Raw genomic sequence first — 19876 nt, 5'->3', positions numbered from 1 at the left:
AACAGATAACCCCAACAGTACACTTCTCTTCTTCAGTGTTTTATCTAAGATAACCTCAACAGATAACCCCAACAGAACACTTCTCACCTTCAGAGTGTTTTATCTAAGATAACCCCAACAGATAACCCCAACAGAACACTTCTCTCCTTCAATGTTTTATCTAAGATAACCTCAACAGATAACCCCAACAGAACACTTCTCACCTTCAGAGTGTTTTATCTAAGATAACCCCAACAGATAACCCCAACAGAACACTTCTCTCCTTCATTGTTTTATCTAAGATAACCCCAACATATAACCCCAACAGAATACTTCTCACCTTCAGAGTATTTTAACTAAGATAACCTCAACAGATAACCCCAACAGTACACTTCTCTTCTTCAGTGTTTTATCTAAGATAACCTCAACAGATAACCCCAACAGAACACTTCTCACCTTCAGAGTGTTTTATCTAAGATAACCCCAACAGATAACCCCAACAGAACACTTCTCTCCTTCAGTGTTTTATCTAAGATAACCCCAACATATAACCCCAACAGAATACTTCTCACCTTCAGAGTATTTTAACTAAGATAACCTCAACAGATAACCCCAACAGAACACTTCTCACCTTCAGAGTGTTTTATCTAAGATAACCCCAACAGATAACCCCAACAGTACACTTCTCTCCTTCAGTGTTTTATCTAAGATAACCTCAACAGATAACCCCAACAGAACACTTCTCACCTTCAGAGTGTTTTATCTAAGATAACCTCAACAGATAACCCCAACAGAACACTTCTCACCTTAAGAGTGTTTTGATTTGATTTGATTTATTAGGATCCCCATTAGCCGACGCCAATGGCGACAGCTAGTCTTACCGGGGTCTGACACATAATGAAAAAGACATTACAGACAAAATACTTTACAATTTACATACATTTAAAAACATTAACATGTAGTGTGTGAGCATCTATCAGTTACACATACATGTCAGTACATACACACGAAGAGTAGGGGTTGTCAGTTGGGGTTATCAGTTGGGGTTATCAGTTGGGGTTATCAGTTGGGGTTATCAGTTGGGGTTATCAGTTGGGGTTATCAGTTGGGGTTATCAGTTGGGGTCATCAGTTGGGGTTATCAGTTGGGGTTATCTTAGTTAAAACACTCTGACGGTGAAGAGTGACAAGGGGGGCATGAGCGGGAACGAGCGGGGACGAGTTTCACAGGCAGCAGCTCCAGGATTGACTATTTGTCCAGTTTCACAGGCAGCAGCTCCAGGATTGATTATTTGTCCAGTTTCACAGGCAGCAGCTCCAGGATTGACTATGTGTCCAGTTTCACAGGCAGCAGCTCCAGAATTGACTATTTGTCCAGTTTCACAGGCAGCAGCTCCAGAATTGACTATATGTCCAGGTGTGGAAGACATTTCACAGCTGTGTTTGCTTTGGCTGTCTCTGTGAGTATTAGGTGGCCGAGCCGAAGCTCCCAGATGTGATTAACCATTCACACATCAGTACCCTCCAGTCCCTCTCCTCAAAAATCCCCTGGTTTTATAACTCCTCCGACGCCATTAATCAAATACCCAACAGGTTTTCCGTAAGACCATAGTACATTGGCCTTCTCAAAGTCGGCCTTATTTAACCGGTTTTAACGACCAACAGTGATGGCTCGCCAATTAGGTCGTGCCGGGTTGAAGTCAGCTTTTTAACCGTCCGTGCCGACTAGACCTGGATGGAGGGTTGGAGGGGTGGAGGGGTGGAGGAGTGGAGGGGTGGAGGGGTGGAGGGATGGAGGGGTGGAGGGATGAGAGGTGGAGGGATGGAGGGGTGGAGGGGTGGAGGGGTGGAGGGATGAGAGGTGGAGGGATGAGAGGTGGAGGGGTGGAGGGATGGAGGGATGAGAGGTGGAGGGGTGGAGGGGTGGAGGGATGAGAGGTGGAGGGGTGGAGGGATGAGAGGTGGAGGGATGAGAGGTGGAGGGGTGGAGGGATGAGAGGTGGAGGGATGAGAGGTGGAGGGGTGGAGGGATGAGAGGTGGAGGGGTGGAGGGATGGAGGGATGAGAGGTGGAGAGGTGGAGGGGTGGAGGGATGAGAGGTGGAGGGGTGGAGGGATGAGAGGTGGAGGGATGAGAGGTGGAGGGGTGGAGGGATGAGAGGTGGAGGGATGAGAGGTGGAGGGATGAGCGGTGGAGGGGTGGAGGGGTGGAGGGATGAGAGGTGGAGGGATGGAGGGGTGGAGGGATGAGAGGTGGAGGGATGGAGGGGTGGAGGGATGAGAGGTGGAGGGGTGGAGGGGTGGAGGGATGAGAGGTGGAGGGATGGAGGGGTGGAGGGATGAGAGGTGGAGGGGTGGAGGGGTGGAGGGATGAAACGTAGAGGGGTGGAGGGGTGGAGGGGTGGAGGGATGGAGGGATGAGAGGTGGAGGGATGAGAGGTGGAGGGTTGGAGGGGTGGAGGTGGAGGGGTGGAGGGGTGGAGGGGTGGAGGGATGAGAGGTGGAGGGGTGGAGGGTGGAGGGGTGGAGGGATGAGAGGTGGAGGGGTGGAGTGGTGGAGGGATGAGAGGTGGAGGGGTGGAGGGTGGAGGGTTGGAGGGGTGGAGAGATGAGAGGTGGAGGGGTGGAGGGGTGGAGGGATGGAGGGTGGAGGGATGAGAGGTGGAGGGGTGGAGGGGTGGAGGGGTGGAGGGATGGAGGGATGGAGGGTGGAGGGATGAGGGGTGGAGGGGTGGAGGGGTGGAGGGATGGAGGGTGGAGGGGTGGAGGGGTGGAGGGTGGAGGGGTGGAGGGGTGGAGAGAACGACAGGGGTGCAGGATATTTACATTAGGGTCTGGGGATCAGATAGAGTGGCTTTGTCTGTCTTTCACATTCTATAGGCTGGCTGGCGTTTAGGTCCCATACTGTACCGACTACCAACCAACCCCGTAGCCCCACCTCAGATCTGGGCTTGTATAACCAGGCAGCGGGGTGTGTGGAACTCGAGGGGGCACGAAGCTAGTGGAATGTGAAGGGATTTTGTGTGTGTGTGTGTGTGTGTGTGTGCATGTGTGTGTGTGTGTGCGTGCGTGCGTGCGCGTGTGCAGGTGCGGGTGTGTGTGTGTGTGTGTGTGGGTGTGGGTGGAAAATCAGCACTTTATGAAAGGTTTCTCTTTTTTTTGTCCAATGCAATGTTTTATCGTACATGAACACACCATTCGTCAGATAAATATGTATTGGTTTCATATGACATTATGTAGTTTTACTGGGTGTAATGTTAGCATAATATTTATTGGTTTCATATATCTCCCGAGTGGCGCAGTGGTCTAAGGCACTGCATCGCAGTGCTAGCTGTGCCACTAGAGATCCTGGTTTGAATCCAGGCTCTGTCGTAGCTGGCTGTGACCGGGAGACCCATGGGGCGGCGCACAATTGATCCAGGGTAGGGGAAGGAATGGCCGGCAGGGATGTAGCTCAGTTGGTAGAGCATGGTGTTTGCAACGCCAGGGTTGTGGGTTTGATTCCCACAGGGGGCCAGTATAAAAAATTATGTATGCACTCACTAACTGTAAGTTGCTCTGGATAAGAGTGTCTGCTAAATAATGTAAAATATGACTGTCACGGATTCAGCTGAGGCTGCTCCTTGCTCTGGCAGGCTTCGGCGTTCGTCGTCACCGGAGTACTAGCTGCCACCGATTGATGTTTCTGTGTTCTACTTGTTTTGTCTTCATTGTACACACCTGGTTCCCATTATGTCTATGATTTGTTTCCTATTTAACCCTCTGGCTCCCACTGTGTTGTGTGCATGTTTGTTCATGTTTGGTTGTCGTCTGGTGAGCGGGTTTGTTCCTCCCTGCGTGGAGGTTATGTTATTTACGTTACCTACGAGTAAAGTGCGTTTTCGATTAGCTCTGTGTCCTGCGCCTGACTTCGTCCTATCGCATCACACTGACCGCCGGACAGAAACACGCACCATAAATGGAGTCAGCAGGTACATTCATTTAGTCCGGATCAATGGAGGAACGTGTCCAACAGCAGGCGACCATGATCCAGAATCTCGGCACCGCAATGGAGCGCATGTTGAACACCATGGAGCGATGGGAGAGAGGTTGTTATCCTACACCTCCTCCAACTACACAACCACCCACACCGCTGTCCACCCCTTCGTCACCTGGGTCCAGTGGGATTCGGCTCTCGCTCCCGAGGGCATACGATGGTACAGCTGCCGGGTGCCAGGGTTTTCTGCTCCAGGTAGAGCTCTACCTGGCTACCATCCACCCGGCTCCCTCTGGATACAAGAGCGTGTCCGCCCTCATCTCCTGTCTGTCGGGGAGAGCGCTCGAGTGGGCCAACGCCGAGTGGGGAGGAATAGACACAGCGTCAGTACGCTATGAGGATTTCACCCGCCGCTTTCGGGCGGTATTCGATCATCCACCGGAGGGGAGAGCAGCGGGGGAACGTCTATGCCACCTCAGATAGGGGAAGAGGAGTGCACAGGCCTTTGCACTGGACTTCAGGACTCTGGCTGCCAGCGCAGGATGGAATGAGAGGGCCCTGATCGACCACTACTGATGCAGCCTACGGGAGGACGTTCGTCAGGAACTGGCCTGCAGAGACACCACCCTTACCCTGGACCAACTGGTGGATATGTCGATAAGGCTGGATAACCTGTTGGCGACCCGTGGACGTCCGGATCAGGGGCCGTCCATTCCATCCCCCAGCACCTCCGACCCTACCCCTATCGAGCTTGGAGGTGCTGCGCTTAGAGAGACCGGAAGAAGGGCCATCTCCTGCACCAACTGTGGCCGCAGAGGACACACTGCTGGTCGGTGCTGGGGAGGGTCTTTAGGGAGTCGAGGCAGTAGGCAGAGCACTGGTGGACTGTCTCAGGTGAGTAGGCACCCGACTCACCCAGAGCTCCCTGTTGCGAAAATGTGCATTGATATCGTATTTCCAGAGTTTTCCCCTCATTCCCAGCATAAGGCGCTCGTAGATTCAGGCGCAGCTGGGAACTTTATTGATCGTCAGTTTTCTCGTAGTTTAGGGATTCCTAGTGTTCCTGTTGATGTGCCCTTCACTGTACATGCATTAGATAGTCGCCCTTTAGGGTCAGGCCTGATTAGGGAGGTCACAGCTCCACTCTGGATGAAGACGCAGGAGGGTCATGAGGATAAAATGAGTCTCTATCTGATTGATTATCCTGCGTTTCCAGTGGTGTTGGGGCTTCCCTGGTTAACTTCTCATGACAGAGGGCTCTCAAGGGATGGTCAAGTCAGTACTCGGGGAGATAGGTGTTTCCATAGGGGCAACTACGGTGGAAAGTCCAAACCAGGTCTCCACCATGCACATTCCCCCCGAATATGCCGATTTGGCACTCGCCTTCAGTAAAAATAAGGCGACTCAATTACTACCCCATCGACAGTGGGATTGTACGATAAATCTCCAGATAGGCGCTGCACTTCCCCCGAGTCACTTGTATCCCCTGTCACAGGAAGAGACGGCGGCTATGGAAACATATGTCTCAGAATCTCTGGGGCAGGGATACATTCGGCTATCCACTTCACCTGTCTCCTCGAGTTTATTTTTTGTGAAGAAGAAGCCTGTGCATTGACTGCCGGGGTCTCAATCAGATCACTGTCAAGTACAGTTATCCACTACCGCTCATTGCTAGTATGATGGAGTCATTGCACAGGGCGCACTTCTTCACTAAATTGGATCTCAGGAGTGCGTACAACTTGGTGCGTATCCGGGAGGGAGATGAGTGGAAGACAACGTTTAGTACCACATCTGGGCACTATGAGTACCTCGTCATGCCATACGGGTTGATGAACGCTCCATCAGTCTTCCAATCCGGGGCTTTGGTCAGGTAGCGGCTCCCATTACCCCCTTGCTGAAGGGGGGACCGGTGCGACTGCAGTGGTCAGCCGAGGCGGACAGGGCATTTGGTCACCTGAAGGACCTGTTTACCTCGGCTCCAGTGCTGGCTCATCCGGATCCCTCCTTAGCATTCACGGTAGAGGTAGACGCATCCGAGGCTGGGATAGGAGCTGTACTGTCTCAGCACACGGGTACGCCACCAAAACTCCGCCCCTGTGCTTTCTTTTCGAAGAAGCTCAGCCCGGCAGAGCACAACTATGATGTGGGGGATCGGAGCTGTTAGCTGTGGTTAAAGCTCTGAAAGTGTGGAGGCATTGGCTTGAGGGGGCTAAACACCCTTTTCTCATTTTGACTGACCACCGCAATCTGGAGTACATCTGGGTGGCGAGGAGATTGAACCCTCGTCAGGCAAGGTGGCCATGTTTTTCACTCGTTTTGTGTTCACCCTTTCATACAAACCAGGTTCCCAGAACGCTAAGGCAGACGCCCTGTCCTGACTGTATGACAGAGAGGAGAGGTCCATTGAGCCCACTCCCATGCTTCCGGCGTCGTGTCTGGTGGCACTGGTGGTGTGGGAGGTTGACGCGGACATCGAGTGGTTGTTACGTACAGAGCCCTCTCCTCCCCAGTTTCCAGAGGGTCGTATGTATGTGCCGTTAGAGGTCCGCGATCGATTTGATCTGTTGGGCTCACACGTCACCCTCCTCTGGTCATCCTGGCATCGGTCGGACAGTGCATCTTAATGGGAAATACTGGTGGCCCACTTTAGCCAAGGACGTGAGGGTTTACGTTTCCTCCTGCTCAGTGTGCGCTCAGTGTAAGGCACCTAGACACCTGCCCAGAGGGAAATTACAACCCCTACCCGTTCCACAACGGCCATGGTCCCACCTATTGGTGGATTTTGTAACGGACCTTCCCCCGTCACAAGGGAACACCACAGTCCTGGTCGTTGCGGATCAGTTTTCTAAGTCCTGCCGTCTCATTCCTATGCCCGGTCTCCCTACGGCCCTACAGACTGCGGAGGCCCTATTTACACACGTTTTCCGGCACTACGGGGTACCTGAGGATATAGTGTCTGATATGGGTTCCCAGTTCACCTCAAGGGTCTGGAGGGCGTTCATGGAACGTCTGGGGGTCTCGGGTTCGGTTTCACCCCGAGAGTAATGGGCAGGTGGAAAGAGTAAACCAGGATGTGGGTAGGTTTCTGCGGTCCTATTGCCAGGACCGGCAGGGGGAATGGTCGGTTTTCCGCCCCTGGGCAGAGATGACCCAAAATTCTCTCCGCCACTCCTCCACTAACCTTACTCCATTCCAGTGTGTATTAGGTTATCAGCCGGTCCTGGCACCTTGGCTGTCACGGTTTCGGCCGAGGCTGCCTCTCTTCCTTGCTCGGGCAGGCTTCGGCGGTCATCGTCCCCGGAGTACTAGCTGCCACCGTTGTATGTTTCGTTGTTCGTTTGGTTTTGTCTGTTTGTTGTACACCTGTTATCGTTTAGTGTTCATTATTGTGTCCTATAAGTTCTCGTTGTGGTTGTCATGTGTTGTGTATGATTGAACCTACTGTCATTAGTCTGTGCTTCGTTTTTCCTCCTCTGTGTTTGGAGAGGGTTTTCGCACGTTTTGTGCGCATTTTGTGATTACTGTTGTTTTACGCCTGTGTGCGTAACGATCGTCTCCGGCCTCGTTTGGCTCATATTTTGTGTTGTGTTTACTAAAGTCTGTTGGACTAAGTTTCTGCGTCCTGTGCCTGATTCCTGCACCACACCCACCTACAGCACCTACTGACAGAATCATACACCAAGATGGAATCAGCAGGAGCCGCAGCAGCAGCTGAGTCTCTGGAGGAGCGTGTCCGTGAGCAGAATGACCAGATACTCCGTGTCGGGACCGCCCTTCAGGACGTTATCACCACCTTGCAACGATGGGAGAACAGAGGGACACCCACCGCTCCACCTTCCTTGCCATCACCATCGGCCAGTCAGCCCATTCAAGCTCCGGAACCCAGGGGAATTCGGCTCTCGCTCCCGAGGGCGTATGATGGCACCGCTGCCGAGTGTCAGGGGTTCCTCCTGCAGGTAGAACTATACCTGGCCACCGTACACCCGGCGCCCTCGGGACACGAGAGCGTTTCCGCCCTCATTTCCTGTCTTACCGGCAAGGCGTTGGAATGGGCCAACGCCGAGTGGAGGAGGATGGACGCCTCCACCATCACATACTTGGAGTTCTCCCGCCGCTTCAGGGCTGTGTTTGACCATCCACCTGAGGGGAAAGCGGCGGGGGAGCGTCTAGTCCACCTCCGGCAGGGGAGGAGGAGCGCCCAGGAGTTCGCTTTGGCGTTCCGAACTCTAGCGGCGGATGCAGGGTGGAATGAGCGGGCCCTCATAGATCACTACCGTTGTGGTCTACGGGAGGACGTCCGTCGGGAGCTGGCCTGCAGGGATACCAGCCTCACCTTCGACCAGTTGGTGGACATGTCCATCAGGCTGGACACCCTGCTGGCTACCCGCGGACGTTCCGAGTGGGGTCCGTCCATTCCATCCTCCAGCACCGAGCCGAGCCCGATGGAGCTCGGGGGTGCTGGCGCTAGAGAGAGGAGGGGTAGGAGCACGAGGGGGGCCGTCCCCTGCACCAACTGTGATCGTGGAGGACACACCGCGGCCAGGTGCTGGGGAGGGTCTCCTAGAGGAGAAGACGGCAGGCCCCGCACTGGGGAGTCCTTCCAGGTGAGTAGGCGCCCCACTTACCCAGAGCTCTCTGTTGTGCACTTTTGTATACCTGTGCGATTTCCACAGGTTGCACCTCATTCCCAGCATAAGGCGCTAGTAGACTTGGCGCGGCTGGGAATTTTGTTGATCGTAAATTTTGTTTAGAATTAGGGATTCCCCTTCGCCTTGTTGACGTCCCATTTCCCGTTCATGCCCTAGATAGCCGTCCGTTGGGATCGGGTTTGATCAGGGAGGTCACAGCACCACTTAGGATGTGTACGCACGGGGGTCATGAGGAGACTATCCAGCTATATCTGATCGACTCTCCTGCGTATCCGGTGGTGCTGGGAATTCCCTGGTTTAGTATCCATGATCCGTCTATTTTGTGGCAAGAGAGGGCTCTTATGGAGTGGTCTGCCCAGTGTGTGGGGCGATGTCTAGGTGTTTCCGTGGGGGCGACCTCGGTGGAGAGTCCAAACCAGGTGCCCGCATTGCGCATTCCCCCCGAGTATGAGGATTTGGCAATCGTGTTCAGTAAATCGAGGGCGACGCAATTGCCTCCTCATAGGCGGGGAGATTGTGCGATAGACCTCCAGGCAGGAGCAGCGCTCCCACGGAGCCATGTGTATCCTCTGTCTCAAGAGGAGAAGAGAGCTATGGAGACTTACATAGACGAATCTCTGAGACAAGGATACATAAGGCCATCCACTTCCCCAGCGTCCTCGAGCTTCTTTTTTGTGAAGAAAAAGGATGGAGGGTTACGCCCGTGCATTGATTACCGTAGTCTCAATCAGATCACGGTGAAATACAGCTATCCACTCCCTCTGATTGCGACTATGACGGAGTCATTGCACGGGGCGCGTTTTTTCACAAAATTATATCTCAGGAGCGCTTACAACTTGGTACGCATTAGAGAGGGCGATGAATGGAAGACAGCGTTTAGTACCACCTCGGGTCATTACGAGTATCTCGTCATGCCATACGGGTTGATGAACACTCCTTCAGTCTTCCAATCATTCGTGGATGAGATCTTCAGGGACATGCAGGGGCAGGGGGTGGTCGTGTACATTGATGACATTCTTGTGTACTCTTCTACCCGAGTCGAGCATGTGGCCCTGGTGCGCCGAGTGTTGGGGAGGCTGTTGGAGCACGACCTGTATGTCAAGGCAGAGAAATGTCTGTTTTTCCAGGAGTCGGTCTCTTTTTTGGGTTATCAGTTGTCTGCGTCAGGGGTGAAGATGGAGTTTGACCGGGTGTCAGCCGTGCGTAATTGGCAAACTCCAACCACGGTTAAAGAGGTGCAGCATTTTTTGGGGTTTGCAAATTACTACCGGAGGTTTATCCGGGGTTTTGGACAGGTGGCAGCTCCCATCACGTCTCTGTTGAAGGGGGGGTCCGGTGCGTTTGCAGTGGTCAGCCGAGGTGGACAGGGCTTTTGGGAGACTGAAGGACCTGTTTACTTCGGCTCCGGTGCTGGCGCATCCGGATCCCGCTTTACCATTTCAGTTAGAGGTTGACGCGTCCGAGGCCGGTATCGGGGCCGTACTTTCGCAACGGTCCGGCACGCCACCTAAACTCCACCCCTGTGCCTTTTATTCCAAAAAGCTCAGTCCGGCGGAGCGAAATTATGACGTAGGGGACAGGGAGCTGTTAGCTGTGGTACAGGCCCTAAAGGTGTGGAGGCATTGGCTTGAGGGGGCTCAACACCCTTTTCTCATTTTGACTGACCACCGTAACCTGGAGTACATCCGGGCAGCTAGGAGACTGAACCCTCGCCAGGCGTGGTGGAATACGTTTTTAGCCCGGTTCGTATTTAAGATCACGTACATCCCTGGGTCCCAGAACGGTAAGGCAGACGCACTGTCTCGGCGGTATGACACGGAGGAGAGGTCCGTTGAGCCCACTCCCATACTGCCGGAGTCTTGTCTGGTGGCACCGGTGGTGTGGGAGGTCGATGCTGAGATCGAGCGGGCGTTGCGTACCGACCCTAGTCCTCCTCAATGCCCGGAGGGTCGGACGTACGTTCCGCTCGAGGTTCGGGATCGCTTGATATATTGGGCTCACACGTCACCCTCCTCCGGAGATCCTGGTATTGGCCGGACAGTGCACTGCCTTAGCGCTAAGTACTGGTGGCCAACGTTAGCCAGGGATGTGAGGGTTTATGTCTCCTCCCTCCTCCTGCTCGGTGTGCGCCCAGTGTAAGGCGCCTAGACATCTGCCTAGGGGTACGTTACAACCCCTGCCCGTTCCACAACGACCATGGTCTCACCTCTCGGTGGACTTCGTCACAGACCTTCCCCCCTCGCAGGGGAATACTACTATACTGGTCGTTGTGGACCGGTTGTCTAAGGCCTGTCATTTGCTCCCAATGCCGAGTCTTCCTACTGCCCTACAGACCGCCGAAGCTCTATTCACCCACGTTTTTCGGCACTACGGGGTACCCGAGGATATAGTGTCTGATCGAGGTCCCCAGTTCACCTCCAGAGTCTGGAGAGCGTTTATGGAGCGTTTGGGGGTCTCGGTGAGCCTGTCCTCGGGTTACCATCCGGAGAGTAATGGGCAGGTGGAACGTGTGAACCAGGATGTGGGTAGGTTTCTTAGATCGTACTGCCAGGGCCGGCCGGAGGAGTGGGCGAGGTATGTTCCCTGGGCAGAAATGGCCCAGAACTCTCTACGCCACTCCTCAACCAACCTAACCCCTTTCCAATGTGTGTTGGGTTACCAGCCAGTTCTGGCACCGTGGCAGCAGAGCCAGATCGAGGCTCCTGCGGTGGATCAGTGGGTGCGGCGCTCGGAGGAGACGTGGAACGCTGCGCACGTCCACCTGCAGCGGGCCATCCGTCGTCAGAAGGCGAGCGCCGATCTCCACCGCAGTGAGGGGCCGGTGTACGCACCTGGTGATCGAGTCTGGCTCTCTACCAGAAACCTACCCCTCCGCCTGCCCTGCCGGAAACTGGGTCGGCGGTTTGTGGGGCCTTTTAAAGTCCTGAGAAGATTGAACGAGGTGTGCTACAGATTACAACTGCCTAGTGATTATCGTATTAACCCCTCGTTCCATGTGTCTCTTCTCAGGCCGGTGGTAGCTGGTCCACTCCAGGACGATGAGATCAGAGAGACTCCTCCGCCCCCATTGGACATCGAGGGGGCTCGGCGTACACAGTTCGGTCCATCTTGGATTCGAGACGTCGGATGGGGGGTCTCCAATATCTCGTGGAGTGGGAGGGGTACGGCCCGGAGGAACGGTGCTGGGTGCCGAGGAGGTACATTTTAGACCCGTCTCTCCTGATAGAATTCCATCGTAGTCACCCGACGCTCCCTGCTCCGCGTCCTCCTGGTCGTCCCCGAGGCCGGGGTTGGCGCACGGCTGGAGCCGCGCGTCAAGGGGGGGGTACTGTCACGGTTTCGGCCGAGGCTGCCTCTCTTCCTTGCTCGGGCAGGCTTCGGCGGTCGTCGTCCCCGGAGTCCTAGCTGCCACGTTGTATGTTTCGTTGTTCGTTTGGTTTTGTCTGTTTGTTGTACACCTGTTATCGTTTAGTGTTCATTATTGTGTCCTATAAGTTCTCGTTGTGGTTGTCATGTGTTGTGTATGATTGAACCTACTGTCGTTAGTCTGTGCTTCATTTTTCCTCCTCTGTGTTTGGAGAGGGTTTTCGCACGTTTTGTGCGCATTTTGTGATTACTGTTGTTTTACGCCTGTGTGCGTAACGATCGTCTCCGGCCTCGTTTGGCTCATGTTTTGTGTTGTGTTTACTAAAGTCTGTTGGACTAAGTTTCTGCGTCCTGCGCCTGATTCCTGCACCACACCCACCTACAGCACCTACTGACATTGGCATCAGAGCCAGATCGAGGCACCTGCGGTGGATGAATGGTTTTGGCGCTCGGAGGAGACCTGGAACGCTGCCCATGTATGCCTGCAACTGGGCCATCAGGCGACAAAAGGTGAGCGCCGACCGCTACCGGAGGACCGGGTCTGGCTCTCGACCCGAAACCTGCCCCTTCGCCTGCCCTGCCGGAAGCTGGGTCAGCAGTTTGTGGGGCCATTTAAAGTCCTGAGTAGATTGAACAAGGTTTGTTATAGGTTACAGCTTCCTACTGAGTATCCGTATCCGAGTATCCCTCGTTCCATGTGTCTCTCCTCAGGCCGGTGGTAGCTGGTCCACTCCAGGAGTCTGAGATACGGGAGGTTCCTCCGCCCCCACTGGACATTGAGGGGGCACCGGCGTACTCGGTCCGTTCCATCCTGGATTCGAGGTGTCGGGTGGGGGGCCTGCAGTATCTCGTGGAGTGGGAGGGATACGGTCCGGAGGAACGGTACTGGGTCCCTAGGAGGGACATCCTCGATCCCTCCATGTTGAGGGATTTCCACCATCGTCATCCGACTCGCCCTGCGCCGCGTCCTCCTGGCCGTCCCCGAGGCCGGTGTCGGCGCACGGCTGGAGCCACGCATCAAGGGGGGAGTACTGTCAAGAATTCAGCCGAGGCTGTTCCTCCTCCTTGCTCGGGCATGCTTCGGCGTTCGTCGTCACCTGAGTACTAGCTGCCACCGATCTATGTTTCTGTGTTCTACTTTTTTTGTCTTCATTGTACACACCTGGTTCCCATTATGTCTATGATTTGTTTCCTATTTAACCCTCTGGTTCCCACTGTGTTGTGTGCGTGTTTGTTCATGTTTGGTTGTCGTCTGGTGAGCGGGTTTGTTCCTCCCTGCGTGGAGGTTATGTTATTTACGTTACCTACGAGTAAATTACGTTTTCGATTAGCTCTGTGTCCTGCGCCTGACTTCGTCCTATCGCATCACACTGACCGCCTGACAATGACATTATGTAGTTTTACTGGGTGTAATGATAGCATAATATGTATTGGTTTCATATGACATTATGTAGTTTTACTGGGTGTAATGATAGCATAATATGTATTGGTTTCATATGACATTATGTAGTTTTACTGGGTGTAATGATAGCATAATATTTATTGGTTTCATATGACATTATACTTACACGACATCAGAGCATGGACGAAAGATAAATTACTCCAGTTGAACAGTAGCAAGACTGAGGTAATGCTTATTGGGACACCCAAGCAGGTCACCAGTACTGGAAACATCTGCCAGGTCATCCACCTGTCCTCTGTCATCTCCAACCTAGGAGTCAAGTTTGATCCTACTCTGTTCTTCGATGCCCACATAAAACAGATGTGTAAAACATAATTATCCCATCCCTCACTCTCCCAGCCAGTTGCAGAGAAACTCATCCACGCCCTCATCTTCTCTAAGACTATGGCAATGCGTTGTTTGGTGGCCTCTCAGCCAAATCACTAGAGAGGCTTCAACTAATCCAGAACAGTGCTGCCAGGTTTCCTGACCAGGACCAAGAAGTCAGACCACATCACCCCGATCCTGGACCAACTCCACTGGCTACCAGTCAACTACAGGATCAACTTAAAAATCATGCTTGTATTTAAAGCCTTGAATGGATTGAGACCCCACCGGCTCTGACGATCATCGGATGTGGCAGGGCTTGAAAACTATTACAAACTATAAAGGGTAGCACAGCCGCGAACTGCCCAGTGACACAAGTCTACCAGACGAGCTAAATCACTTCTATGCTCGCTTCGAGGCAAGCAACACTGAAGCATGCATGAGAGAACCAGCTGTTCCGGATGTGATCACGCTCTCCGTAGCCGATGTGAGTAAAACTTTTAAGCAGGTCAACAATCACAAGGCCGCAGGGCCAGACGGATTACCAGGACGTGTACTCCGAGCATGTGCTGACCAACTGGCAAGTGTCTTCACTGACATGTCTCTGAAAGAGTCTGTAATACCAACATGTTTCAAGCAGACCACCATAGTCCCTGTGCCCAAGGACACTAAGATAACCTGCCTAAATGACTACCGACCTGTAGCACTCACGTCTGTAGCCATGAAGTGCTTTGAAAGGCTGGTCATGGCTCACATCAACACCATTATCCCAGAAACCCTAGACCCACTCCAATTTGCATAACGCCCCAACAGATCCACAGATGATGCAATCTCTATTGCACTCCACACTGCCCTTTCCCACCTGGATAAGAGGAACACCTACGTGAGAATGCTATTCATTGACTACAGCTCAGCGTTCAACACCATAGTGCCCTCAAAGCTCAACACTAAGCTAAGGATCCTGGGACTAAACACCTCCCTCTGCAACTGGATCCTGGACTTCCTGACGGGCCGCCCCCAGGTGGTAAGGGTAGGTAACAACACATCTGCCACGCTGATCCTCAACACGGGGGCCCCTCAGGGGTGCGTGTTCAGTCCCCTCCTGTACTCCATGTTCACCCATGACTGCATGGCCAGGCACGACTCCAACACCATCATTAAGTTTGCCGATGACACAACAGTGGTAGGCCTGATCACAGACAACGATGAGACAGCCTATAGGGAGGAGGTGAGAGACCTGGCCGTGTGGTGCCAGGATAACAACCTCTCCCTCAACGTGATCAAGACAAAGGAGATGATTGTGGACTACAGGAAAGAAAAGAGGACTGAGCACGCCCCCATTCTCATCGACGGGGCTGTAGTGGAACAGGTTGAGAGCTTCAAGTTCCTTAGTGTCCACATCACCAACAAACTATCATGGTCCAAACACACCAAGACAGTCGTGAAGAGGGCACGACAAAGCCTATTCCTCCTCAGGAGACTGAAAAGATTTGGCATGGGTCATCAGATCCTCAAAAAGTTCTACAGCTGCACCGAGAGCATCCTGACTGGTTGCATCACCGCCTGGTATGGCAACTGCTTGGCCTCCGACTGCAAGGCACTACAGAGGGTAGTGCATATGGCCCAGTACATCACTGGGGCCAAGCTTCCTGCCATCCAGGACCTCTATACCAGGCAATGTCAGAGGAAGGCCCTCAAGCGGTACCGGAGCGCCAAGTCTAGGTCCAAAAGGCTTCTCAACAGCTTCTACCTCCAAGCCATAAGACTTCTGAACAGCTAATCATGGCTACCCGGACTATTTGCACTGCCCCCCCACCCCCACACCATCCCCCTCTTTTACGCTGCTGCTACTCTGTTTATTATTTATGCATAGTCACTTTAACTCTACCCACATGTTACCTCAATTACCTCGACTAGCCGGTGCCCCCGCACATTGACTCTGCACCGGTACCCCCCTGTATATACAGTGGGGAAAAAAAGTATTTAGTCAGCCACCAATTGTGCAAGTTCTCCCACTTAAAAAGATGAGAGAGGCCTGTAATTTTCATCATAGGTACACGTCAACTATGACAGACAAATTGAGAAAAGAAAATCCAGAAAATCACATTGTAGGATTTTTAATGAATTTATTTGCAAATTATGGTGGAAAATAAGTATTTGGTCACCTACAAACAAGCAAGATTTCTGGCTCTCACAGACCAGTAACTTCTTCTTTAAGAGGCTCCTCTGTCCTCCACTCGTTACCTGTATTAATGGCACCTGTTTGAACTTGTTATCAGTATAAAAGACACCTGTCCACAACCTCAAACAGTCACACTCCAAACTCCACTATGGCCAAGACCAAAGAGCTGTCAAAGGACACCAGAAACAAAATTGTAGACCTGCACCAGGCTGGGAAGACTGAATCTGCAATAGGTAAGCAGCTTGGTTTGAAGAAATCAACTGTGGGAGCAATTATTAGGAAATGGAAGACATACAAGACCACTGATAATCTCCCTCGATCTGGGGCTCCACGCAAGATCTCACCCCGTGGGGTCAAAATGATCACAAGAACGGTGAGCAAAAATCCCAGAACCACACGGGGGGACCTAGTGAATGACCTGCAGAGAGCTGGGACCAAAGTAACAAAGCCTACCATAAGTAACACACTACGCCGCCAGGGACTCAAATCCTGCAGTGCTAGACGTGTCCCCCTGCTTAAGCCAGTACATGTCCAGGCCCGTCTGAAGTTTGCTAGAGTGCATCCAGAAGAGGATTGGGAGAAAGTCATATGGTCAGATGAAACCAAAATAGAACTTTTTGGTAAAAACTCAACTTGTCGTGTTTGGAGGACAAAGAATGCTGAGTTGCATCCAAAGAACACCATACCTACTGTGAAGCATGGGAGTGAAAACATCATACTTTGGGGCTGTTTTTCTGCAAAGGGACCAGGACGACTGATCCGTGTAAAGGAAAAATGAATGGGGCCATGTATCGTGAGATTTTGAGTTTAAACCTCCTTCCATCAGCAAGGGCATTGAAGATGAAACGTGGCTGGGTCTTTCAGCATGACAATGATCCCAAACACACCACCCGGGCAACGAAGAAGTGGCTTCGTAAGAAGCATTTCAAGGTCCTGGAGTCTCCAGATCTCAACCCCATAGAAAATCTTTGGAGGGAGTTGAAAGTCCGTGTTGCCCAGCGACAGCCCCAAAACATCACTGCTCTAGAGGACATCTGCATGGAGGAATGGGCCAAAATACCAGCAACAGTGTGTGAAAACCTTGTGAAGACTTACAGAAAACGTTTGACCTGTGTCATTGCCAACAAAGGGTATATAACAAAGTATTGAGAAACTTTTGATATTGACCAAATACTTATTTTCCACCATAATTTGCAAATAAATTCATTTAAAATCCTACAATGTGATTTTCTGGAATATTTTTTCTCATTTTGTCTGTCATAGTTGACGTGTACCTATGATGAAAATTACAGGCCTCTATCATCTTTTTAAGTGGGAGAACTTGCACAATTGGTGGCTGACTAAATACTTTTTTTCCCCACTGTAGCCTCCCTACTGTTATTTAATTTTACTGCTGCTCTTTATTTGCTTAAATTTTTTTACTTAACACTTTTTCAATTTTCTTCTTTTTTATTTTATTTAAAAAAATGCATTGTTGGTTAAGGGCTTGTAAGTAAGCATTTCACTGTAATGTCTACACCTGTTGTATTCGGCGCATGTGGCAAAATAACATTTGATTTGATTTGACATCAACGACCTCATCTCAATCAGCCTCGCACTCCCTACTGCTTCACGTCCCCATGACACGTCTCCATGACTACGGTGGACCGAGCTTTCTGTTCCCCCTGACCATCTGAGAGCCACTCCATCACTCAGAACTTTTAAAACGGGACTAAAACCCACTTCTACAGACTGCCTTTTTCATAGTCCTAGTCCCAAACTAAAATTCAGCACCTAGCACACTATTGCTATTTTACCAGCCTTGATTCTAAATATAGTTGTTTACATTGTAAATATATTTATATTTTCTTCTCAGTAGAGCTTTGAGATAACTCTGTAATGAAAAGCGTTATACAAATTAAATGTAATATTATTTATTATTGTCATCTTCATCATCAAGTCCATTTAGCACATTGAATTTAGCACATTGAATTTAGCACATTGAATTTAGCACATTGAATTTAGCACATTGAATTTAGCACATTGAATGCGTACATGTGACATATTCAACATGTTTAAATCCACTCGGTAATGTTCCATTTTGTGTGTGTTCAGTTTGACTGAACATGCGAAAAGGCAATGTGTACAAAGGCAAAAATCTGAGTTGGGGGATTGCCAGGGTCAAACATTTGCTTCATTACGAGTGAAATGTGTTGACATCTCACCAACTACCATACATTACCATTACATTGAGAATATCAGCGAGAAAGAGAGGGCCAGGTAAATTCAGCCATGGCTCATGTTTTGAAAGCTGGATGTAAATCTAGTAGCTTGGAACCCAGATCTGTTTGTGCTGTCTTGCCAACTCCTATGGTCATTGTAATATGAAAGACAGTACAAACAGATCTGGGGCCAGGCTGTAAATCTACATCATCTGAGTTCCAACATTGATCCATGTATTTAGGGTGCATTCGTAAATTCACTCTGGCTATCTACTCCGATTTCAGAGCAGTCTCGTCTGATTGTGCCAGAGGGCAGAATACCTGAGGAATTTACGAACGCTCAACACCCGCTGAATATGATCAGTGTCAGTAAACGTCAGCAAAAAAGTATATAAATTGTTGCTAGCAGCAGAGTTAGTAACGCTCTAGATAACGTGAAAACAGCCTAACCAGCTCTGTTAGGGCGAGTAAAATGGTCAGAGTGAGGTGTTCTTTCATTTGTGTCTGGAAGCAGCTAGCAAGCTAGCCAACATCAGCCAGTTAGCTTGGGTGCTTGATTGCTTGTTGTGAGGAATGCTTGGATCAACCCTACTCCGCTCTGAATTCTAGACATTCAGTTACAGTGAGGGAAAAAAGTATTTGATCCCCTGCTGATTTTGTACGTTTGCCCACTGACAAAGACATGATCAGTCTATAATTTCAATGGTAGGTTTATTTGAACAGTGAGAGAAAGAATAACAACAAAAAAATCCAGAAAAACACATGTCAAAAACGTTATAAATTTATTTGCTTTTTAATGAGGGAAATAAGTATTTGACCCCTCTGCAAAACATGACTTAGTACTTGGTGGCAAAACCCTTGTTGGCAATCACAGAGGTCAGACATTTCTTGTAGTTGGCCACCAGATTTGCACACATCTCAGGAGCGATTTTGTCCCACTCCTCTTTGCAGATCTTCTCCAAGTCATTAAGGTTTCGAGCCTGACGTTTGGCAACTCGAACCTTCAGCTCCCTCCACAGATTTTCTATTTTCTATACTGGCTAGGCCACTCCAGGACCTTAATGTGCTTCTTCTTGAGCCACTCCTTTGTTGCCTTGGCCGTGTGTTTTGGGTCATTGTCATGCTGGAATATCCATCCACGACCCATTTTCAATGCCCTGGCTGAGGGAAGGAGGTTCTCACCCAAGATTTGACGGTACATGGCCCCGTCCATCGTCCCTTTGATGCGGTGAAGTTGTGCTGTCCCCTTAGCAGAAAAACACCCCCAAAGCATAATGTTTCCACCTCCATGTTTGACGGTGGGGATGGTGTTCTTGGGGTCATAGGCAGCATTCCTCCTCCTCCAAACACAGCGAGTTGAGTTGATGCCAAAGAGCTCGATTTTGGTCTCATCTGACCACAACACTTTCACCCAGTTCTCCTCTGAATCATTCAGATGTTAATTGGCAAACTTCAGACAGGCCTGTAAATGTGCTTTCTCTCACTGTTCAAATAAACCTACCATTAAAATTATAGACTGATCATGTCTTTGTCAGTGGGCAAACGTACAAAATCAGCAGGGGATCAAATACTTTTTTCCCTCACTGTAACTGAATGTCTAGAATTAGAACAATATTCAAAAATCTAAAACAGTTGGCCCAACTCTTTAAATACACGGCGCTGATCCTACTCATTCACTTGTTTCAAACTGATCTCAACATCCAACCCAACCTTCACTCAAAGCTTCCATATAACATGACAAAGAAGTTGACTATGCC

The sequence above is a fragment of the Coregonus lavaretus genome (genome assembly GCF_964263955.1).
Source record: "Coregonus lavaretus genome assembly, chromosome: 11".
Taxonomy (NCBI): Eukaryota; Metazoa; Chordata; class Actinopteri; order Salmoniformes; family Salmonidae; genus Coregonus; species Coregonus lavaretus.
Note: the sequence above shows the minus strand (reverse complement) of the source record.